Source organism: Gossypium arboreum, chromosome 11 (genome assembly GCF_025698485.1).
Source record: "Gossypium arboreum isolate Shixiya-1 chromosome 11, ASM2569848v2, whole genome shotgun sequence".
NCBI lineage: Eukaryota > Viridiplantae > Streptophyta > Magnoliopsida > Malvales > Malvaceae > Gossypium > Gossypium arboreum.
This window is the reverse complement of record NC_069080.1, coordinates 11,603,816-11,630,237: the sequence shown is the minus strand read 5'-3', so window position 1 is coordinate 11,630,237 and position 26,422 is coordinate 11,603,816. Positions and strand designations below refer to the sequence as shown.

Sequence of the window (26,422 nt, the reverse complement as noted above, 5' to 3'; positions counted from 1 at the left end):
AGCCAAAGTGGCCAGGGCATCAGCCAATTGGTTTTCTTCTCGTGGGAGGTAATTAAAAGTTATTTCTTCGAATTCTTTAATCAACTCTGCCACTAGATCTCTGTATTTAACCAATTTCGAGTCTCTCACTTCCCAATCTCCACGAATTTGGTAAATCACCAAGGCTGAGTCTCCGTATACCTCTAAAGTTTTGATGTTTCGTTCAATAGCTGCACGAAGTCCCATGATACATGCCTCATATTCTACTATGTTATTAGTACAGAAGAAGTTCAGCCTAGCAGTGAGTGGGTAATGGTTCCCTTCTGGCGATACTAAGATTGCTCCAATCCCATGGCCCAATGCGTTCGATGCACCATCAAAGCTCATCTTCCATGACTTTTTTTTGATGATTCGCCCTCTTTTTCTGTAATGCACATCAAATCTTCATTCGGGAAATCAAATCTCAATGGCTCATATTCATCCATTGTTCGGGTTGCTATGAAATCAGCTATTACACATCCTTTTATTGACTTTTGACTCACATAGACGATGTCGTACTCTGATAGTAAGATCTGCTACCGTGCCATTCTTCCTGAGAGTGCAGGTGATTCCATCATGTACTTTATTGGATATAGCTTTGAAATTAACCATGTCGTATGATACAACATGTATTGCTTGAGTCTCCGAGCTACCCAAACCAGAGCGCAACAGTATTTTTCAATAGACTAATACTTTGCCTCATATTCAGTGAACTTTTTACTGAGGTAGTAGATCGCCTTTTCTTTCTTTCCTGACTCGTCGTGTTGCCCCAGTACGCAACCCATTGAATTTTCGAACACAGTCAAATACAATATCAATGGTCTTCCCGGAGTTGGCGGTACTAGCACTGGAAGACTAGACAAATATTGTTTTATCTTATCAAAAGCCACCTGGCACTCCTCATTCCATTCTCCCGGGTTATGTTTTCGGAGAAGCCGAAAGATTAGGTCGCATCGGTTGGTAAGTTGAGCGATGAATCGGGTGATGTAGTTCAACCTCCCTAAAAATCCTCTGACTTCCTTTTGCGTGCGCGGAGGTGGTAACTCTTGAATGGCTTTTATTTTATTTGGATCAACCTCGATACCTCTTTCACTGACAATGAAGCCCAGCAATTTTCCCGAGGTAGCCCCAAACGTACATTTGGCCGGATTGAGCTTTAGTTGGAACTTTCTCAGTCTGTCGAACAATTTCTTCAGGTTCACTACATGCTCTTCTTCCCCTCGGGATTTAGCAATCATATCGTCGACGTAGACCTCTATTTCTTTATGCATCATGTCATGGAATAACGTCACCATAACCCTCTGATATGTTGCCCCAGCATTCTTTAACCCAAATGGCATCACCTTGTAGTAGAATGTTCCCCACATTGTTACAAAGGTAGTTTTCTCCATATCCTCAGGGGCCATCTTGATCTGATTATACCCCGAGAATCCATCCATGAAAGAAAACAATGAATGTTTTGCTGTGTTATCCACCAACGTATCAATGTGTGGTAAGGGAAAATTATCTTTAGGACTTGCTCAATTCAGGTCACGATAATCCACGCACATTCGTACTTTGCCGTCTTTCTTTGGTACCGGGACTATGTTAGCCACCCATTCTGGATATTTGGAGGCTTGTAGGTGTTGTAGGCTAATTTTGGCCCGTTTACAAAATACCCAGGCCCATTAAACCATTTAACCCATCCTCAAACCCAAAACCTAAAATTAACCTAGCCCAACATCCAAGCCCAATCCCAAAACCCTAGACTCCCACTTGCCTCTTCCCACTCTCCCATGTCATTCGCCACCAGACCATCACACACTCCCACCGACCAAGAAAGACAGAGGAAGGAAGCAAACATGCAACAATAGTAAAAATAGTAAAAAATAATTTGTAAATAAGGCTATAAAAGCCGAATGAAAAAGGTGGTAAGGGGGGACTCTTCTTCTTTTTTTTTTCTTTCATTTTTTTGCAGTGAGAAATGAGCACAAAAACAAGAAAGTGAAACATTCAATCTCAGATTCAATATAGTGATTCAATCAGCGTTTAAATACAGAAATATCATTCAAGCATAAAAAATACCAAGATCAAAGGATTGAAAGCTTTAAAAAAAAAAAAACCTAAGGTGATTTCTTTTTCTTTCTATTTTAAATTCGGTTTTAAGTTTTTTTAACCTATATATATATATTAAAACATAAAAAATATATACAAATTTTTTTTATCTTTTTTTTCACATCGTCAGGTGGTGGCCTTGATGTTTGCGAGCCTCCGATGGTCGTCCGTGATCCAAGCCCCCGATTCCTCCTTCTCTCTCCTTCTCTCTCCCTCTCTCTTCTTTTTTTCTTTCCTCTCCCAAATGATTTTTTTTGGTTATTTTAGGCCTTATATAGCCCTCAAAGCGACGTCGTTTTGGGGCTACACTTAAGCCCCAAACGACGTCGTTTTGGCCATGCCCGACCCATCCGACCACCCACCGGGAGAATCCGCGTGTTTTGTTTGAATGGGTTATTTATGCTGCTGATCCTTCCGCTTTTTCAAGGTTTTGCAATTAAGTCATTTTTTTTATTTTCAATTTGGCCCCATAATTTTTTGCGCTTTTCGATTTAGTCCCCGCTAATGTGCTGCGTTTTAATGGGAGGGAATAATTGCTGTTTCGGTCCCCCTTTGTTTTGTGCGCGCTCAAATAAGCCCTTTTCTCTTTATTTCCTTTCACATTTGCCCCAGAACTTTGTTATTAGTTCAATTTTAGTCCTTTTTTATTTGTTTTTGTTTCTTTATTAAATATTACATTTTTTGCATTTCAATATTATTATTATTATTATTATTATTATTATTATTATTATTATTATTGTTATTGAAATACATTAGTGTATATCTTCATGTATGTATATATATATGTAGTAATGTTTCTATTACTTTATTTTAATATTTTTATTATAATGGCTTTTGTGTTTCAATATTATTATTATTATTATTATTATTATTATTATTATTATTATTATTATTATTATTATATATCCTTGTTAGATGTATACATATGTATATTACTGTTTTAATACCTTTATTTTAATATCATTTTATTATATTTACCTTTTGGTATTGTATTACATGGTTATTATTATTATATTTATTAGTGTATGCCGCTTACCCCGTATATATTTTTAGTACGTATTAATAGTCAATTTTTTAATATATATTATATGAATAATTCATATATAATATTATGTATATATTTTAATATTATCGATTATATATACTATATGATTTCTAATACTATTATTTATATATATATATATTTTCTTAGTACCACATTATGTATATATCATGTATATATTTATTTTTACCCATATTGTATTTATTATTAATTTTAATACATTTATTTTATAATCCGTATGTATATACCTTTCTTATTTGTATTATTTGTGTATGTTGCATTATTGATTTTGTATTTATTATTTTCCCTATTGCTACTTATTATATTATTATTTGGTGTATATATATCTTTTACTATTATTAGTATAAATGTATTTTCCTTGTCCATAGTATTCCTAATATTATTGTATATGTTGAATTATACTATGTGTATTTGTATCTAGTACGATATATTTAGTAATATTGCATATATATGTCTATTAGGCATTATATTTTCATACATCATGTATATATGTCATATATTATATTTTTGCATATTATCTTATGTATATATTACCTTATATTATTATTTCTAAATGTACTTTATATTTGTTTATGTTTGGTTTTTATTTCTCTTTTAAATATTATTATTGTTTTGCTAATTGCTCTACTATTATGTTAATATTTTTCATTTGAAAATGTCATTGTTTGCATATTTGATTTATTTCAAATTCTTATTTTGTGAATAGTTTTTATGTTTTAATTACTAGTCGAGGCAATACACCGATTTAACGTTAAGTCGTAAATTTCATCGCTATGTTGGATGGAATTTGTCGGCTCGTGTTAAAACGGTATATCCTTCTCAAAAATCAAAAATTGAAAGTTCTCGTCTTTTAAATTGGATCACGATTGGAATTTAAATTGAACTAGCATTTTTGAAAATTAAGACAACACATGTTTAAAAGATACCAATTTTGGGCGTCACGAGGGTGCTCATACCTTCCTCACGCGTAACTGACTCCCGAACCCTACTTTTTTTCTGATTTTAACGTAGACCTAAACTCGGCCTTCTTTTTTAAAAAAATAAATTTATTAGGTGTCCGATCATACCTATAAACAGGATCGGTGGCAACTCCCATCTTTATTTCTGTTTTTTCAGTTTATGTTTCAAAAAAATCAAACTTCAGTTTTAAAGTTCTCAATAAATTGCCACAATTAGCGACCCCAAACCAAATTTTTTTTACGTCGCTACAGCTGGCGACTCCGCTGGGGATCGAAACTTGCGAGTCGAGTCGAATTAAACACATTTTGTCAAAATTTTCAAATTTCTTTGTTCAAAGTAAATATTTGGTCGTGATCCGAAAATCTCGTTTTCAAAATTCATGCATTTGTATCGTGTTGTAAATATTTCTTCTAACTTGTTATTTGGTTGTTTTTCGCTTTTCAATTTTATGGCTTTAATTTTGGTTTAGTTTCTTTAAGTAAAACGTAAAGGTTTATGAGTTTTTCCCACACACGTGCACTTGCATTTTCACATAACATGAGTTCTCTACCCGACTCCGTCCGTTTAAGTGAAAGTAAACGCCACGCCTTCGTAAGTTAACTCGTCCCTCCGCACAAAGCTAGTGAATACTTTGGGTTACATATGACTTATGCTTTCGTGAGTTAACTTGTCCCTCCGCATAGGCATAAGTAAATGTAATCCTCGAATTGAACTCGTGAGCTTTGTGATAGGTTATGACCGAGGCTTCGTGCTGATCTTAGCAGATGATAGTACGAGCAATTCGAGTACCTGTCTAGAACCGAGACTGCATATAACGAACCATACGAGCTATCCAATTAGAGCCATGCCGAACCTCTGTCCGCTTATAGTCACCAAAATAAGTACACGGGGAAAATGCCTTTTGCCTTTCATTTACACTCTTTATACAAAAGATTTGGGTTGGGTAGTTTAAGTTGTTTCTCAAATTATATTTGTTGTGTTTACTAACCAAGTTCGTTTTTATTTTTTTTTCATCATGCATCATAGGCATCATATTAGGAAGGTGTTGATTAAAGGTTGGTTGCCAAAAAACGGGTTTCTGATGGAGGAGTCAATTACACAGATAACCGAGAAGAATGTCGTGGTTCGGGACTGGTCTCTAAAAACTCAGAGAGAAAAGGGGGACAGTCTAGTGGAAGGGTGTGCTGCCAATTTGCCCGAACATATAACTGTAAATGTTCGCCAAAATAACTTTGAGGATCTGGTTCAAATTTGGAATCAGTGGGATTCAGACATTAAGGGCATTTTCACTGAGAGGTATGGAGACATAGCTCACTTGATCACCATCCGTGTAGATGAACAGTTAATTCAAGCCATGGTTCGATTTTGGGACACAGCTTATCAGTGCTTCACCTTCAATCAAGAAGACATGACTCCAACCATAGAAGAGTATGCTGCTTTACTCCGCATCGACAATGTACAATTCGGCAAAATATATGTGAAGGAGCCTAAGCCGATGACCTTCAAGAAAAAGTTAGTAAGACCGATGACATGACTGATGCATGGGCCGAAAAATAGATAAAAAAGAAGAATGAAACCATTTGCATTCCATGGTCTTCCCTACGAGATTTGGCTCTGAACCATCCCGACATGCTGAAAAGGGTAAATCTATTTGCTTTGGCCATTTATGGTTTGGTCATTTTCCCAAAAGTTCTCGGACATCTCGAAGTTGCAGTAGTTGATTTCTTCGAGAGGTTAAAACAAGGAGTCAACCCTGTCCCAACTATCCTAGCCGAGACCTTCAGGTCCCTGAGTAGTTGTCGAAGAAAAAGGGAAGGACGATTTATTGGATGCGCGCAGTTGCTCAATGTTTGGATTTTGAGTCACTTCTGGAAGGTAGAGCGCACTCCGTTCCATATGTTTTCTAAAACATTCTCCCCGCTAGAAGCTTACCTCAAGAAAGAATGGTCGAAGGAAGTCACCGAGCAACATTGGGTATCAGTTTTTCAGAATCTTCGCGCCGAGGATATAACATGGAGAGCACCCTGGATCCGTCCTTCAGTTCTGCTATACAAATGTGGAAGCCAAGATTGGGTACCTTTACTTGGATTATGGGGAGGAGTTGGATATGCTCCGCTATTGGTTCAAAGGCAATTTTCTTCGCGACAATTCCTCCCCGCAACTGGAGGATTAGCACAGTTCGAGTTCGCTTTCACGGGTGAAGGATATATGAAGAGAGTCCGAGACACTGCAAAGTCTTGGAAGGAAATTTATTTCATGGAATTAGCTTTGTATGCTGATACCCTTACCCAAGATTACGACATATGGAGGAAGCAACGGGTAAATAGTCAGTAAATCTCGTCAACCAACTACACCATCCAGAATCCTTTCTCGGAGGAAACGCCATCTGAGCTAGAAATGGCAAGACAAGAATTTGAACGAGAAAAGGCCAAGATGTCTCGGGACCTTAGTGCCCTTCAAGAAGAAAACTATCAACTGAAGATTGAAGTTCAAAGTTGAAAGATCCGAACTAAAAAGTACAAAGAGAAGCGAGATTGTGAGAAACGACTTAAGGGACCTTCATTTGGAAAACAAGAAATTAAGAAACACTATAAAGAATAGCGGGTTGGGCAAGTCGACAATAGAATGGAAGGAAGAAATTAGCAATATCAAGGGAGGAATGGAGTTTTGGAAGGGAAAAGCAAAGAAAGAGGAGGAAAAGGCTGCGCGCGCTGTGATAGAGTTAAGAAGGAAGAACGCCGAGTATGAAATAGTGACTGCAGAATTGGCGAATAGTCAGTCTGAACATCAAGAATTAAAAAGGAAAACACGAGATCTAGAAAATATGCTGCAATCTCGTCAACAACAATTAGATAACCTCCTGAAGGCTCTAGAAGAAAAGAGTGAGCAGTACGATAGGGACATTCACGCGTATGAAGGAACTCTCAAAGAAAAAGAAATGCAACTCGACTTCTTGATCAATGAAATTCGCAAAGCGGCTATGCAAGTTGTTCAATTATCAGATGAAGCCGAAGTTCTCAGTTGCCAATTCCCTCCGAGCCAAAGATCGAGCATATCAGAGTTTTTAGAGCAAGTGAAGAAACAAGGCAATGTGGCTAGAAAATTTGTGTAACCGTTGGAAAAATGGAAACTTTGTGTAATAGACTATGTTGATAAATGAAATGCCTAAATATGGGGTTATCTTGAAATCAACACCAATTTTTTGCATTCCTTGCATAACTAACATTTTGACATTCGTGCACTCATTCATGCATTCATACATTACATATCCCATACTCGGTCGCTAAAGACAAAATATATAATTCGCAGTTGTAATACTACAAGACTGGAACCACGTCATCCGTATAAAACGCGCCGACAAGCTAGAGTAATGGAGGCTGAATTCAATGAGAAAATTGAAAGGTTGGAAAGGGCTCAAAAGGAATTACAAGAGCAACTGGCGAAATCGCAACAAGAGACGAGAGACCTAATGGTGAGATCTCGAGAAGAATCACTCGAGCAAAGAGATCAGATGGTCAAGATGATGGAGATGATGTCAGCTTTAGTTAAAGGAAAGGGACCCATACAGAGCCCTGACATTGTGGAATCTCGATCAAGAGTTAATCACAATCAAGACCCGCTCTATCCCCCCGGATTCACTCCACCACACGCTCACAAGCAGACAAAGAGGGTACACCCAAGGAGAACCCACGCACCGAAGCAACGGCCAGTAGCCACATACTCATTTAGGGCAAGGAATATTCATATCAAATTCAGGGCTAATCCCGCCAATCCAATTGTTCCAGATTTGGATGATCCAATGAAATAGCCAGTTGAGAACTGACGATCATGAGGCTCAAGAGAAGTATAGGAGCTTAGAGGAAAGACTCAAAGTAATAGAGGTATGAAGCCTTCTCGCACTAAGTGCCAAAGAGCTCGGTTGGTGCCCGGTCTAGTTCTACCTCCGAAGTTCAAGGTGCCCGATTTGAAAATACGATGGCACGAGATGTCCAAAGGCGATCTGGTCATGTTTTGCCAAAATGACAAAGTTATGTGATCGAGGATAAACTACTCATACATTGCTTTCAAGATAGTCTAACGTGGTCACTCTTCTATGGTACAATCAACTTAGTAGAGAAAAGATTCGGTCCCGGAAGGACTTGGCGTCAAGATTTTGCGAAGCAAAGACAAGCATGTATCGGATATGGTGCCGAATCAGTATGACCTTGCAAATGATGGAGAAGAAACCAATGAATCCTTTAGACAAGATGCAAGAAAGATGGAGAGATATCTCGCCCAAGTGGAGCCTCTATCGACTAAGACCGAGATAACAATCCTTTTCATCAATACTCGAAAGCACTATTCTATGACAAGTGGTGGGAAGTGCTACGAAGGATTTTTCGGATATCGTAATATCCGGTGAACTCATAGAGAATGCCGTCAAGAGCGGTAGAATGGAAGGATCAGAAGGCCCAAGAAAAGCAGCACCCTTTAAGGAAGAAAGAGCCAGAAGCCCACATAGCGGGAACTGGGAGTCGTTACATTCCCAATTCGTATCCTAACCAACCCCGACCTTAAAATTATCCACCCCCGAATTTCTATTATCCCCCTCAAGCCCCTTACTACCAAGCACCACATCCGTCCTACCTCGTATACGCCACGAACAACCAAAGACCCGTCACCACTTTCCCACAAAACACGGTACCGCCAAAGCCAACCCGAAACGAACCAAGACCAAGAAGGCATAATCCCGAGAGATCGCAATTTACCCCCATCCTCAGGTCGTATGGGGAATTGTACCCAAAACTTTTGGAGAAACAATTGATATCTCCCCATTACATGGCCCCCCTTAAACCTCCATACCCAAAATGGTACGATCCAAACGCTAGTTGTGCATACCATGCGGGGAACCGAGGCATTCTATCGAGAACCTGCCTTGCTTTCAAAAGGAGAGTTCAAGGGCTCATCGATCACGGGCATTTTGCGATTTGATGGTACCGGCAAGACGACCGTAAATCCATTCCCAAACCACTCAAAGGGAATGTGAGCGCAGAGAGAGGAGGATAAACAACAAAGTAGAAGATGGGTTTCAAGTAAGAACACCTCTACAGAGAATCTGGGAGATACTTGAGTGAGAAAGGGTTGCTCTATCGTTTAACGGAGTATCCAAAGGAAAAGATGCAAAAGGTCACGCTTTTTGAGCTCCATGGTATTGGGGAGCATAACATTCATCCTGTGAGAAATTCAGAAGTTTACTGCAAAGTATGATGGACAATAAGGAGATTGGGATTTTTTGTAAAGCTAAAGAGGCCGATAGTGGAGAAATATGTGCCTCGATAATCAATCATCGGGTTTCCCATATAGCACCGAATCGAATCGTTAATAATCTATTATGACGCGAAGAAGGAGCCGGTGAAACCAAAAATGATAATTGAAGTACCATCTCCTTTCCCTTATAAGGACAATAAAACAGTACCGTGGAAGTACGATGTCAATATCGTTACACTTGAAGGTGAAAAGCTTGAAGCCACAACTGAAGACATTGGGGAAGTAGGTCATTTTACCCGCAGTGGATGGTGCTATTCTAAAGAAGTTGAACCGGTAAAGAAAAGTAGCGACTTGAAGCAAAAAGAGAAAGCAGTGATGCACGAAGTCGAAGTCGAGCAAGAAATTCCACCCGTGCAAGAAACTAAAAAGCCTGTGAATGAGGAAGAAGCTCGAGAATTCTTGAAATTTATTAAGCACAATGAGTATAGTGTGGTGGAACAATTGAGCAAGCGACCAATAGCGAATCTCGCTTTTATCTCTCGCTCTAAATTCGAGCCATACCGAACGCTTTCTTGAAGGTGTTAAATCAAGCTTACGTAGCTAACAACATATCCGCTGAGAAGCTTGATAGGTGGGTTAACAATCTGAATGCGGACAATTTTATCTCTTTTAGTGATGATGAGATACCGCCAAATGGTAGAGGCTCGGTGAAAGCGCCGCATATCACGACTACCGCAAGGGCTACATAATACCAAACGTGCTCATCGATAATGGGTCAAGATTAAATGTTATGCCATTGGCCACGCTTTCCGAATCACCGATGGATTTGTCCTACTTAAGGCCATGTCATTCCACGGTAAGGGCATTCGACGGACGAGGCGTGAAGTCATGGGAAAGATCGAAATCCCTTTGAAGTGGGCCCTTACATTTATGATGTCGAGTTCCAAGTCATGGACATTACACCTCTTATAACGCCTTTTGGGAAGACCTTGGATCCATTCTCGCCGAGCGGTCCCATCATCCCTCCATCAAAAGGTAAAACTTATCATGGATGGTCTGTTTGGTCACGATCGAGGCGAAGAAGACATTGTCGCATCTATCTCTCGCCGATACGCCATACCGGAAGTAAGCAAGGACGCAGTGGAATGTTCCTTTCGATCCCTTGAATTGCCAATGCCACTTTCGTCATTGAGGGAACAGATTCCGATGCCAAACCGCCGAGAAATACCAGAATGGGTGTCAAGTTGACCGTAGGAAGAGGAGCTCGTGCGAGAAGAGGTTTAGGGAGACATCTGCAAGGAATAGTTAGGGCTTTAAAGCCAGTGCACCACAGGGCCCGATACGGTTTGGGGTTCCAGCCTGACATGCGTCAAAGAAGAAGACCGTGGAAGAAAGCTCAAGAAAGAAGGATCACGAGAACCTTAGGCCGAGAACCAGAATGGGAACCTATGGAATTCCCTCATTTGTCAAGAACATTTACGTCTGTGGGAATGATATACCAAAGGCAGGACAATGCACAAGGCACAATGTTAATGATCGAAAAGGGTTTTCAGAACATCAGTATAAATGTCATTGACAAAGGAGCTAACACAAGTAAAAATGTCTCAAGGATACGCCTTTGTCCCCCTGGTTTCATGTTGAACAATTGGACTGCCGAGGACTTTCTTGTAGTTTATAAGTCTTCAGAGTAATGTTCAAACATTAACATTCTATTGTGTCTTTAGATATAATAGAATTCTTTTGTAAGAGCTTGCATTCGCTCTTTATCATTCAAATGAATATAAATGAAGATGCATTTTGTCATGATCTTTCGCATTATCACTAATTTCATAATCATTTTTCATTTCATAGCCTATCCTTACATTTGGCTCATTGCCACGACATAATATTTTGTTTGTTGTTTCCAATACTTGGATGTCCCTCTATAGCTTCCTTTTCCATTCAACTTTCAGGTGCTCAGATATCAATGGCATGAACAAACCCATTCTGAGTCCCAAATCAATTTTGAGAAGGTCGTTTGTTTAGGAGAATTTGAAGTCAAGAAAATGTCAAGACTATGTCTCATCTCCTAAATTGTTAAGAATGGTGGAACAAGAGGATAAACAGATTTTGCCTCATGAAGAATCAGGAAACAATAAACTTGGGCAATCAAGAAAGGAAACAAGAAGTGAAGATTGGGACTTCTATTTCGAGAGCACTAGGCATAATTTGATCGCTTTGTTCATGAGTACAAAGATGTTTTCGCATGGTCATACCAGATATGCGTGGCTAGATGAAGATTTAGTGGTCCACAAGCTCCCATTAAAGCCGAATGCAAGCCTATCCAAAGAAAAATTAAGACGGATGAGACCCAAATGTCGTTGAAAATGAAAGAGAAAGTCAAGAAGCAATTTGATGCTGGCTTCCTAAAAGCCTCCAAATATCCAGAATGGGTGGCTAACATAGTCCCGGTACCAAAGAAAGATGGCAAAGTACGAATGTGCGTGGATTATCGTGACCTGAATCGAGCAAGCCCAAAAGATAATTTTCCCTTGCCACATATTGACACGTTGGTGGACAACACAACAAAACATTCATTGTTTTCTTTCATGGATGGATTCTCGGGGTATAATCAGATCAAGATGGCCCAAGAGGATATGGAGAAAACTACCTTCATAACAATGTGGGGAACGTTCTGCTACAAGGTGATACCATTCGAGTTAAAGAATGCTGGGGCAACATATCAGAGGGCTATGGTGACGTTATTCCATGACATGATGCATAAAGAAATAGAGGTCTACGTCGATGATATGATTGCTAAATCTCGAGGAGAAGACGAGCATGTAGTGAACCTCAAGAAGTTCTTCGAAAGGCTAAGAAAGTTTCAGCTAAAGCTTAATCCAGGCAAATGTACATTCGGGGCTACCTCGGGAAAGTTGCTAGGCTTCATTATCAGTGAAAGAGGTATCGGTTAATCCAGATAAAATAAAAGCCATCCAAGAATTACCACCTCCAGCGCGCAAAAGGAAGTTAGAGGATTTTAGGAGATTAAACTACATCGCCCGATTTATCGCTCAACTTACCAACCAATGTGACCCAATCTTTCACTTCTTCAAAACATAACCCGGAGAATGGAACGAGGAATGCCGTGGCCTTTGATAAGATAAAACAATATTTGTCCGATCCTCCAAGATTAGTACCGCCAACTCCGGAAGACCATTGATATTGTATTTGACGTGTTCGAAAGTTCAATGGGTTGCATATTGGGGCAACACGACGAGTCAGGAAAGAAAGAAAAAACGATCTACTACCTCAGCAAAAAGTTCACTGAATATGAGGCAAAATATTCGTCCATTGATAAATATTGTTGCGCTCTGGTTTGGGTAGCTCGGAGACTCAGACAATATATGTTGTATCACACGACATGGCTAATTTCAAAGTTGGACCCAATAAAATACATGATGAAATCGCCGACACTATCAGGAAGAATGGCGCGATGGCAGATCCTCCTTTCGGAATATGACATTGCCTATGTAAGTCAGAAGTCGATAAAAGGGAGCGCAATAGCTGACTTCTTAGCAACTCGAACGATAGAGGAATATGAGTCTTTAAGATTCGATTTCCCAGACGAAGACTTAATGTGTATCACAGAAATAGAATCCGAGTCATCAAAAGAGAAGTCATGGAAGATGTGCTTTGATGGTGCGCCAAATGCTCTAGGGCATGGAATTGGAGTATTCCTGGTATCACCAGACGGAATCATTATCCGCTCACCGCAAGACCGAACTTCTTCGCACTAATAATATCGCAGTATGAGGCTCAGATCATGGGGCTTCGTGCGACTATCGAACTAAACATCGAGATCTTGGAGGTGTACAGGACTCACCCTAGTGATTTACCAAACCGTGGAGAGTGGGAAGTGAGGGACTCAAAATTGGTTAAGTACAGCAATCTAGTGGCTGGATTGATCAAGGAATTCAAAGAAATAACTTTTCATTACTTCCCACGAGAAGAGAACCAACTGGCTGATGCCCTGGCCACTTTGGCTTCAATGTTCAAAGCAAGTAAAGAAGTAGAAATAATGCCCCTCAAAATGAGCATATACGAGGTCCCCGCACATCGTTGTAGCATTGAGAAAGAGGCAGAAGGACGGCCATGGTTCCATGATATCTTAGAATATATCAAGAATCAAAGCTATCCCGAACAAGCGAATGAGAACGACAAAAGAACAATCAAGAATGGCGGCGGGATTTGTTCTTAATGGGGATATCTCAGATAAAGAGGAAAGGATCAAGTACTTTTGAGATGCGTGGATGATGTCGAATCCGAAAGATACTTGAAGATGTCCATGAAGGAATCAGGGACACATGCCAATGGTTTCAGATGGCGGAAAAGATTATGAGACTCGGTTACTCTTGGTTGACGATGGAAAGCGATCGATTAGTTTTGCCGAAAATGTCACAAATGTCAAATCTATGGCGATAAAATTCATGTAGCCCTTCGCCCCTTCACGCCATGACTTCTCCGTGGCCTTTTTCTATGTGGGCATGGATGTTATAGGCCAATTTCTCCAAAAGCATCAAATGGACATCGATTCATTTTTGTGGTTATCAATTACTTCACAAAATGGATAGAAGCTGCTTCGTTTGCCAATGTGACGAGGACTGCAGTTTGCAAGTTTTTGAAAAAGGATTTACCGGTATGGTTTGCCTGAAAGAATCATTTCAGATAATGCCACGAATCTGAACAATAAAATGATGAAAGAAGTGTGCGAGCAGTTCCAAATAAAGCATCATAACTCCTCGCCCTATCGCTCAAAGATGAATGGGGCTGTTGAAGCAGCCAACAAAAATATCAAGAGGATCATTGGGAAAATGACTGAGACATATAAAGATTGGAACGAGAAGCTACTGTTTGCTTTGTATGCATATCGTACATCTGTGCGAACATCTACGGGAGCAACTCCTTTCTCTCTGGTCTATGGAATGGAAGTTGTGCTACCTATTGAGGTTGAAATCCCTTCGCTGAGAGTCTTAATAGAATCAAAGTTAGAAGAAGCAGAATGGGTTCGAGCTCGATACGATCAGTTGAACCTCATCAAGAAAAACGCCTAAGGGCAATTTGTCACGGCGATGTACCAGAAGAGAATGATCGCGCTCATGATAAGAAGGTACGCCAAGAGAATTCCATGAAGGAGAACTCGTGTTGAGAAATATTCTTCCAATACAAAGAGACCTGCGAGGGAAATGGACACCGAATTGGGAAGGACCATACGTCGTAAAGAAGGCATTCTCGGGTGGAGCTTTGATTCTCACTGAAATGGATGGGAAAGAGTTACCGAATCTAGTGAACTCAGATGCTGTGAAGAAATATTATGCCTAAAAAATCAAGATGAAAACCCGAAAAAGGACATCTTAAAAAAAAAAAATTCAAGGTGAAAACCCGAAAAAGGCGTCTTGATTAACACAAAAGATTAGGATGAAAACCCGAGAGGGCATCCTAATGAAGTAAACCCGCCCAAGAGCGTGGCATTTGAACAATGGGTCAAACAAAGTGAGACTACGATATTTGAAGCACTTCGAAAGCTCAAATTTTCTACGCAAGAAGCCATACTCGAAAGATTCTTGATTGAGGAACGTGGAAGAGTTCATGTGTTGAATATCTAGAGCATTTGTTGAATACGATCCTTTCTTTCTTTTTGACATTTTTACTCTCGTTGGTTAACTTGTTTTGTTTGCCACATTTGAAGTCAATGAATATGAGACATTATTTTTGTTCCTACTTGACCTTTTTCATGCATCTCATTATGTGTTTATTTACATGATAAATAGTGAAATGACATACTCTAAATAAAAGAAATGTTAAACATTACCTGGATGAAAATTTGATAAGCACAAGAGTCTCAAAGTAAGAACAAAGTTCAATTGAGGGCAGAAGAATGATATCTGAGAAACATCGATTACTCGTGAAGCTTGAAGACAGGTATAAGGCATGAAGAGAAAGTCGAGAATTAAAGCAATGAACATAAATCCTCAACAATCGTGGCTAAATGGACATACGACAAACATGCTTAAGGAGCACTGCATAATCATGTAGGCATAAAAGCATTTAAGACAAACATGTGCATATCATGATAACATCATACATGGCATATACAGGTACTCCAACAGAGCAAGAAATCTTGAATGAGAGTCGCACTGAATCAAAGGAAAAGACACCCAAATTTTACCAAAGAATCAACTCATATTGCGAGAGGTGAGTTGGGCCTCAGCTCACGCGCTGAGGTATTTTCAATTTCTATTTTTCAATTTCTGTTCGTCAAAATCAACTCATATTGCGAGAGGTGAGTTGAGCCTCAGGACACGTTGAGGTAATTTTAATTTCTGTTCATCAAAAAAATCAACTCATATTGCGAGAGGTGAGTTGAGTCTTAGCTCAATACCGAGGTATTTTCAATTTCGCTTTTCGATTTACTCACAAAATCAACTTATATTGCGAGAGGTGAGTTAAGTCTCGGGACACGTTGAGGTAATTTTAATTTCTGTTCATAAAAAAAAAATCAACTCATATTGCGAGAGGTGAGTTGAGCCTCACCACGCTACCGAGGTATTTTCAATTTCGTTTTTCAATTTCATTCACAAAATCAACTCATATTGCGAAGGTGAGTTGAGCCTCGTGACACGTTGAGGTAATTTTAATTTCTTCATCAAAAAAAAATCAACTCATATTGCGAGAGGTGAGTTGAGTCTCACCACGCTACCGAGGTATTTTCAATTTCTGCTTTCAATTTACGTTCGTCAAAATCAACTCATATTGCAAGAGGTGAGTTGAGCCTCAAGACACGTTGAGGTAATTTCAATTTCTTTTCAAAATTCAACTCATATTAGAAATGAGTTGAGCCTCAAGACACGTTGAGGTATTTTCAATTTCGCTTTCAAAAAATCAACTTATATTGCTAGAGGTGAGTTGAGCCTCGGTTCACATGCTGAGGTATTTTCAATTTCTGTCTTTCAAAAAAATCAACTCATATTGCGAGAGGTGAATTGAGCTTCAGATCACACACTGTGGTATTTTTTCAATTTATATTGCGAGAGGTGAGTTGAGCCTCGGGGCACGCTGAGGTATTTTTAGTTTTAAATTGACTCATATTGCGAAAGGTGAGTTAAGCCTTTTTATTTTTGTTATTCAAAATCAACTCATATTATGCGAGAAGTGAGTTGAGCTTGGGACACGTTGAGTGAGTTGAGCTCGGGATCACATATCGAGTAAAGAATAAGATTGGGGTGATCAAGACACCAGATTTTGTTTCCTTGAAGTTGCAAGGGAGCTGATCAAGGATATTAGATGATGTCCTTCTAAAGTTACGTAAGAGAAGACCACAAGCCTTATCGACTAAAGCAATGAAAGAGCAAATTGAAGTCATTAATCTTATATTTCAAGTCACAAGAAAGCGATCAAAGTTACAAATCTTATATCCTTGAAGTTACATTAAAGTGGATTGAAGCCACAAAGCATATATCGAAGATGCAATGGATTGAACCAAAGCTACAAGATACGGGAACTAAAAAGAGACTACCGGATGAGAAGATCACCAAAAGAAGTCAAAACTTAGCGAGACCGGCAAAATTGGCCTTTCTTTGTATCTTTGCTCTATTCCTGCTACACGACAATAAGCAAAGAGGGCATTGTTGTAGGCTAATTTTGGCCCGCTTACAAAATACCCAGCCCATTAAACCATTTAACCCATCCTCAAACCCAAAACCTAAAATTAACCTAGCCCAACATCCAAGCCCAATCCCAAAACCCTAGACTCCCACTTGCCTCTTCCCACTCTCCCATGCTCAGTTCGCCACCAAGACCACTCCCACTCTCCCATGCTTTCCCCCACCAAGACCATCACACACCCCCACCGCACCTGCAAAGACAGAGGAAGGAAGAAAACAAGCAACAATAGTAAAAATAGTAAAAAATAATTTGTAAATAAGGCTATAAAAGCCGAATGAAAAAGGTGGTAAGGGGGGGACTCTTCTTCTTTTTTTTTCTTTCATTTTTTTGCAGTGAGAAATGAGCACAAAAACAAGAAAGTGAAACATTCAATCTCAGATTCAATATAGTGATTTAATCAGCGTTTAAATACATAAATAGCATTCAAGCATAAAGAATACCAAGATCAAAGGATTGAAAGCTTTAAAAAAAAAAAAACCTAAGGTGATTTCTTTTTCTTTCTATTTTAAATTTGGTTTTAAGTTTTTTTTAACCTATATATATATATTAAAACATAAAAAAATATATACAAATTTTTTTTTATTTTTTAAACCATCACGTCAAGTGGTCAGGCGCCGGTGTTCTTGAGCCTCCGGTGGTCGTCCGTGATCGCCCCTGGCCGATTCCCTCCTTCTCTTTCCCTTCTCTCTTCCCTCTCTCTTCTTTTTTTTCTTTCCCTCTCCCCAAATGATTTTTTTTGGTTATTTTAGGCCTTATATAGCCCTCCAAAACGACGTCGTTTTGGGGGCTACACTTAAGCCCCAAAACGATGTCGTTTTGGCCATGCCCGACCCATCCGACCCGACCCACCAGGAGGATCCGCGTTTTTTGTTTGAATGGGTTATTTATGCGCGCGGTCCTTCCGCTTTTTCAAGGTTTTGCAATTAAGTCATTTTTTTTATTTTCAATTTGGCCCCATAATTTTTTGCGCTTTTCGATTTAGTCCCCGCTAATGTGCTGCGTTTTAATGGGAGGGAATAATTGCTGTTTCGGTCCCCCTTTGTTTTGTGCGCGCTCAAATAAGCCCTTTTCTCTTTATTTCCTTTCACATTTGCCCCAGAACTTTGTTATTAGTTCAATTTTAGTCCTTTTTATTTGTTTTGTTTCTTTATTAAATATTACATTTTTGCATTTCAATATTATTATTATTATTATTATTATTATTATTATTATTATTATTATTGTTATTGAAATACATTAGTGTATATCTTCATGTATGTATATATATATGTAGTAATGTTTCTATTACTTTATTTTAATATTTTTATTATAATGGCTTTTGTGTTTCAATATTATTATTATTATTATTATTATTATTATTATTATTATTATTATTATTATTATTATTATTATATATCCTTGTTAGATGTATACATATGTATATTACTGTTTTTAATACCTTTATTTTAATATCATTTTATTATATTTACCTTTTGGTATTGTATTACATGGTTATTATTATTATATTTATTAGTGTATGCCGCTTACCCCGTATATATTTTTAGTACGTATTAATAGTTAATTTTTTAATATATATTATATGAATAATTCATATATAATATTATGTATATATTTTAATATTATCATTATATATACTATATGATTTCTAATACTATTATTTATTTATATATATATATATATTCTTAGTACCACATTATGTATATATCATGTATATATTTATTTTTACCCATATTGTATTTATTATTAATTTAAATACATTTATTTTATAATCCGTATGTATATACCTTTCTTATTTGTATTATTTGTGTATGTTGCATTATTGATTTTGTATTTATTATTTTCCTATTGCTACTTATTATATTATTATTTGGTGTATATATATCTTTTACTATTATTAGTATAAATGTATTTTCCTTGTCCATAGTATTCCTAATATTATTGTATATGTTGAATTATACTATGTGTATTTGTATCTAGTACGTATATATTTAGTAATATTGCATATATATGTCTATTAGGCATTATATTTTCATACATCATGTATATATGTCATATATTATATTTTTGCATATTATCTTATGTATATATTACCTTATATTATTATTACTAAATGTACTTTATATTTGTTTATGTTTGGTTTTTATTTCTCTTTTAAATATTATTATTGTTTTGCTACTGCTCTAGTATTATGTTAATATTTTTCATTTGAAAATGTCATTGTTTGCATATTTGATTTATTTCAAATTCTTATTTCATGAATAGTTTTTATGTTTTAATTACTAGTCGAGGCAATACACCGATTTAACGTTAAGTCGTAAATTTCATCGCTATGTTGGATGGAATTTGTCGGCTCGTGTTAAAACGGTATATCCTTCTCAAAAATCAAAAATTGAAAGTTCTCGTTTTTTAAATTGGATCACGATTGGAATTTAAATTGAACTAGCATTTTTGAAAATTAAGACAACACATGTTTAAAAGATACCAATTTTGGGCGTCACGAGGGTGCTCATACCTTCCTCGCGCGTAACTGACTCCCGAACCCTACTTTTTATCTGATTTTAACGTAGACCTAAACTCGGCCTTCTTTTTAAAAAAAATAAATTTATTAGGTGTCCGATCATACCTATAAACAGGATCGGTGGCGACTCCCATCTTTATTTCTGTTTTTTCAGTTTATGTTTCAAAAAAATCAAACTTCAGTTTTAAAGTTCTCAATAAATTGCCACAATTAGCGACCCCAAACCAAATTTTTTTTACGTCGCTACAGTAGGAAGCCAGCATCAAATTGCTTCTTGACTTCCTCTTTTATCTTCAACAACATCTCAAGCCTCATCCGTCTTAACTTTTGTTGAATGGGCTTGCATTCTGGCTTTAATGGGAGCTTATGGACCGCTACATCTTCATCCAATCCTGGCATGTCCTGATATGACCATGCGAATACATCTTTGTACTTGCGGAGCAAAGCAATCAAATTATGCCTGGTGCCCCCTGAGATAGAAGTCCCAATCTTCACTTCTTGCTTCCTTTCTTCGGTTCCCAGATTTATTGTTTCAACAGATTCTTGATGAGGCAAAATCTGTTTATCCTCTTGTTCCACCATTCTTAGCAAGTCAGGAGACGAGACATAGTATTCAGCATTTTCTTCTGCTTCAAATTCTCCTAAACAAACAACCTTCTCAGAATCGATTTCAGGACTCGTAACGGGTTTGTTCATACTGTTGACATCTGAGCACCTGAAAGTTGAATGAAAAAGGAAACTATAGAGGGGCATCCAAGTATTGGAACCAACAAACGAAATGTTATGGCATGGCATGAGGCAGATGTAAGGATTGGCTATGAAATGAGAAAATGATTATGAAATTAGTGATAATGTGAAAGATTATGACAAAATGCATCTTCATTGATATTCATTTGAATGATAAAGAGCGAATGCGAGTTTACAAAAAATTCTATTATATCTAAGGACATAACAGAATGTTAACGTTTGAGCATTACTCTGAAGACTTATAAACTACAAGAAAATCCTCGGCAGTCCAATTGTTCAACCTGAAACCTAGGGGACAAGGGTGTATCCTTGAAACGTTTTTACTTGCGTTAGCTCCTTTGTCAATGACGTTTATACTGATATTCTGAAAACCCTTTTCGATCATTAACATTGTGCCTTGTGCATTATCCCGCCCTAGGTATATCATTCCCGCAGACGTAAATGTTCTTGACAAAAGAGGGAATTCCATAGGCTCTCATTCTGGTTCTCGGCCTAAGGTTCTCGTGATCCTTCTTTCCTGATCTTTCTTCCACTACCTTCTTCTTTGACGCATGTCTAGCTGGAAACCTAAACCGTATCGGGCCTTGTGGTGTACTGGCCTTAGAGCCTTAACTATTCCTTGCAGATATCTCCCTAAACCTCTTCTCGCTCGAGCTCCTCTTCCTACAGTCAACTTGACACCCATTCCAGTATTTCTTAACAGTTTTGGCACCGGAATTCTGTTTCCCTCAGCGACAAAAGTGGCATTGACAAACTCAAGTGATCGGAAGGAACATTCCACTGCGTCTTTGCTTACTTCAAGATATGGCGCAGCAGCAGAGATAGATGCGATAATGTCTTCTTCTCCCTCGACAGTGACCAAACAACCACCCATGATGAACTTTACTTTTTGATGGAGAGAGGATGGAACTGCTCCAGCAGAATGGATCCAGGGCCTTCCCAGAAGGCAGTTATACGAGGGTGTGATGTCTATGACTTGGAACTCGATATCGTATATGTAGGGACCCACTTCTAGAGGGATCTCGATTTTTCCCATGACCTTTCTTCTTGTTCCATCGAATGCCCTTACTGTAGAATGGCAGGGCCTTAGATAGGACAAATCCATCGGAATCCTGGAAAGTGTGGCCAAAGGCATGACATTGAGTTCCGATCCATTGTCGATGAGTACGTTCGGTATTATATAGCCCTTACAACGGGTTGTGATATGCAATGCTTTCACTGAGCCTCTACCATTGGGTGGTATTTCATCATCACTAAAAGAAATGAAATTATCCACATTCAAGTTGTTCATCCATCTATCCAGTTTTTCAACGGATACATTATTTGCCACATAAGCTTGATTTAACACTTTCAGCAGAGCGTTCTGGTGTGGTTCTGAATTTAACAGCAGAGATAATATCGAGATTCGTGCTGGTTGCTTACTCAATTGTTCTACCACGTTGTACTCACTATGTTTGATAAACTTTAAGAATTCCCGTACTTCTTCCTCATCTACCGGCTCTTTAGTTTTTTGTTGCTCGGGCAGAGTTTCTTACTCGACTTCGGCCTCATGCATCACTGCTTTCCCTTTTTGCTTCCAGTCACTATTCTTCTTCACTGGTTCGACCTCTTTCAAATAACATCTTCCACTTCGGGTAAAATGACCTACCTCTCCAACATCTCCAGTTATGGCTTTGAGCTTTTCATCTTCTGGTGTGACGATATTGATGTCATATTTCCATGGTACGGCTTTGTTGTCCTTGTAAGGGAAAGGAGATGGTACTTCAATTAACATTTTTGGTTTCACCGGTTCCTTCCTTGCATCGTAATAAATTACGAATGGTCGATCGGCACTATACAGACAACTTGACGATTGATTGTCAGAGGCACATACTTCTTTCTCATTGGCCTCTCCTTCATTAATGATCTCAATCTCCTTATTATCTATCCGGTCTTGCAGTAACCTTTTAAATTTCTCACATGATTGAATGTCGTGCTCTACAATTCCATGAAAATCACAAAAAACCTGACATTCTTTTCTGAGATTATCGTCGGGGCGACAGAGCAATCCATTCTTAACCAGTGCCTCCCAGATTTTCTACAGAGGCGTCCTTATTTCTGAAACACATCTTCTGACTTGCCATTCATCTTCTTTCCCTACTGTGCTCACATTCCCTTCAATATGGTTAGGGAACGGGTTCCTAGTTGCATTACTGGCACTATCGAATCGTAGGATACTCACATTAATTAGTCATTGAACTCTCCTCTTAAAGGCTAGACAATTTTCCGTGGAATGTCCCTGGTTTCCCGCATGGTATGCACAACTAGCGTTTGGGTCGTACCATTTCGGGTATGGGGGCCTCAAGGGTGTCATATAATGCGGGGATATCAATTGCTTCTCTAAAATTTTTGGGTACAGTTCCCCATATGACACAGGAATAGGGGTAAATTGTGGTCTATCGGAATTGGGTTTTGCTGGCCTCTGCTAGTTTTTGGGTTGACCTTGGGCGGGTATTGTATTTTGTGGGAATGTGGCAGTTGGTCTCGGGTTACTTGTGGCGTAAACGGGGTAAGAAGAGTAAGGATGCGGTATTTGGTAGTAAGAGGTTTGAGGAGGATAATAGAAATTCGGAGGTGGATAATTTCGAGGTCGAGGTTGGTTTGGATACAGATTAGGGGTATAACGGCTTTCAATTCCCACCATGTGGGCTTCTAGTTCTTTTTTCTTCGTGGGCGCTACCCTTCTTGAACTTTCTTGACCTTCCATTCTACCGCTCTTGACGGTGTTCTCTATAAGCTCACCGGATATTACAATATCCGCGAAGTCCTTCGTGGCGCTTCCCACTAGTTTGTCATAAAACGGCGTCTTTAAGGTGTTGATAAAAAGGACGGTTATCTCCGTTTTCGTCAGTGGGGGTTCCACTTGGGCTGAGACGTCCCTCCATCTCTGCGCATACTATCTAAAAGTTTCTGACGACTTTTTCTCCATAATTTGTAAAGTCATCCGATCAGGCACCATATCTGATACATGCTTGTACTGTTCACAGAATGCCAATGCCAAGTCTTTCCAAGATCGGATCCTTTCTTTACTGAGCTGGTTATACCACCGAAGAGCCAATCCTACAAGACTATCTTGAAAATAATGTACAAGTAGCTTATCTTCGTTCACGTAACCAGTCATTTTTCGATAAAACATGACAAGATGTGCTTTTGGACATCTTGTCCCATCATATTTTTTGAAGTCGGGCACCTTGAACTTTGGAGGCAGAATTAGATCAGGTACCAAACTGAGTTCTTTAGCACCTAGTACCGAGAAGGCTCCGGTGCCTTCTATTGCCTTGAGTCTTTCTTCCAAACTCCTATACTTCTCTTGAGCCTCGTGATCATCTATTTTCAACTTGGCTATTTTGACTGGATCATCTAAATCTGGAACTACAGGATTGGTAGCGTTTGCTCCAGGATTTGACATAAATGTTCCTTGCCCTAGATGAGCAAATGGCATAGGTCGTTGTTCCAAGCCTGTGGATTCCCCTTGAGTATACCCTCTTTGTGCTACGTGAGTATGTAGTGGAGTGAATCCTGGGGGATAGAATGGATCCTGGTCATGATTAATTCTTGATTGAGGTTCCATACTGTCGGGGTTCTGCATGGGTCCTTTTCCTTTGACCAAACTGACATCATCTCCATCATTCTAGCCATTTGATCCTTTTGTTCAAGTGATTCCTCTCGAGATCTTACTATCAAATCCCTCGTTTCTTGCTGTAACTTAGCCAGTTGTTCTTGCAATTCCTTCTGGACTCTTTTCATCCTTTCGATTCTTTCATTGAACTCAGCCTCTATTGCTCTAGCTTATCGACGCGTTTTATACGAATGGCGTGGTTCCAGATTTGAAGTGTTGCAACTGTGAGTTATATGATTCTAACCTTAGCGAATGATTATGGGATATGTATATGCAATGAATGAATGAATAAATGTTGAATGAATGTCAGTCATGAAAGAAATGGGAGAGATTGGTGTTGATCTCGAGATAGTCCCTATTAGGCATTTCATTCATCAAAAGAGTTCATTACAAAACATTTCGCCATTTTTTGATTCGGCCATTACACAAACTTTCTAGCTATATCACCATATTTCTTTACTCGCTCTAAGAACTCCGATATGCTCAATTGTTGGCTCGACGGGAATTGGTAACTGAGATCCTCTGCTTCATCTGATAGTTGTACTATGTGCACAGCCGCTTCACGAATTTTGTTGACCAAAAAGCCAAGTTGCATTTCTCTTTCTTGGAGGTCTGTTTTATAAGCGTGAGTGTCTCTATAATATTGATCATTCTTTTCTTCCAAGGCTTTTAAGAGAGTATCCAATTGTTGCTGACGAGCTCGCAACGCATATTCTAGATCCCATACTCTTTCTCTTAAGCTTTGACGTTCAGATTGACTAGTTGTCCATTTGGTAGACATAGCTTCATGTTCAGCGCTTTTCTTTCTCAATTCTATCGTAACCCGCACAGCCTTTTCCTCTTCCTTCTCTGCCCTCTTTTTCCAAAATTCCATCCCGCCTTTAGCATTATTTAATTCTTCTCTCCACTCTGTTGACGACTTATCCAACCCACTATTCTTGATAGTGACTCTTGACTTTTTATTTTCCAGATGAAGGTCCCTTAAGTCATTTCTTACGACTTCAACTTCTTTTTGTACTTTCTCGATTTTAGACCTTTCGATTTGGACGTCGATCTTCAATTGGTAGTTTTCTTCTTGAAGAATACTAATGTCCAGCAACATTTTGACCTTTTCGCGCTCAAATTCCTGTCTTGCTATTTCTAGCTCGGATGGCACTTCTGCCGAGACAGGATTCTGGACGGTGTAATTTGTCGACGAGATTTGCTGGCTGTTCACCCGTTGCTTTCTCCATATGTCGTAATCTTGGGTGAGGGTATCAGCATATAGAGCTAATTCCATGTGATGAATTCTTTTCCAAGACTTTGTAGTATCTCGGACCCTCTTCATATATCATTCACCCGCAAAAGCAAACTCTGATTGTGCTAATCCTCCGGTGGTGGGTACGAATTATCGTGAAGAAAATTACCTTTGGACCATTAACGGAGCATATCCAACTCCTCCCCATAACCCGAGTAGTGGCACCCAATCTTGATCTCTGACCTTGTATAGAAGAACTGACGGGCGTATCCACGGGGCTCTCCAAGTTACGTCATCGGCGCAAAGATTCTGAAAGACTGAGACCCAGTGTTGTTCAGTGACCTCCTTCGGCCATTCTTTCTTGAGATAAGCTTCTAACGGGGAGAATGTTTTAGAAAACATATGGAACGGTGTGCGCAGAATGTTTTAGAAAACATATGGAACGGTGTGCGCTCTACTTTCCAGAAGTGGCTCAGAATCCAAACATTGAGTAACTGTGCGCATCCAATAAAACGACCTTCCTCTTTCCTCCTACAGCTACTTAGTGATCTGAAGGCTTCGGCGAGGATAGTTGGGACGGGATTGATTCCTTGTTTTAATCTTTCGAAAAAATCTACCACCGCAACTTCTATGTGTCCAAGGACCTTCGAAAAGATGATCAAACCGTAAATGGCCAAAGCGAGCAGATTTACCCTTTTCAACATGTCGGGATGGTTCAGAACCAAGTCTCGTAGGGAAGACCATGGGATGCAAATGGTTTCATTCTTCTTCTTTATCTATTTTTCGACCCATGCGTCAGTCATGTCTGTCAATCTTACTAACTTTTTCTTGAAGGTCATTGGCTTAGGCTCCTTCACATATATCTTATAGGGTTGTACATTATCGACGCGGAGCAAAGCAGCGTACTCCTCTATAGTCGGAGTCATATCTTCTTGGTTGAAGATAAAACATGCGTAAGCCGGATCCCAAAATCTGACCATAGCTTGGATCAATCGTTCATTTACGTTGACAGCAATCAAATTGGCTATGTCTCCATATCTTTCAGTGAAGATACCCTTAGTGTCCAAGTCCCACTGATCCAAACCTGAACCAAATCTTCAAGGTTATTCTGGCGAACATTTACAGTTACTTGCTCGGGCAAATTGGCAATACATCCCTCCACTAGACTATCCCCTC

The 26,422-nt window shown here is 38.9% G+C and overlaps 1 pseudogene; it reads right to left on the bottom strand.

Moving 5' to 3' along the window:
* LOC128283831 (uncharacterized) lies at nucleotides 1–25,336 on the bottom strand (annotated as a pseudogene).
* Nucleotides 25,337–26,422: the final 1,086 nt, after the last annotated feature.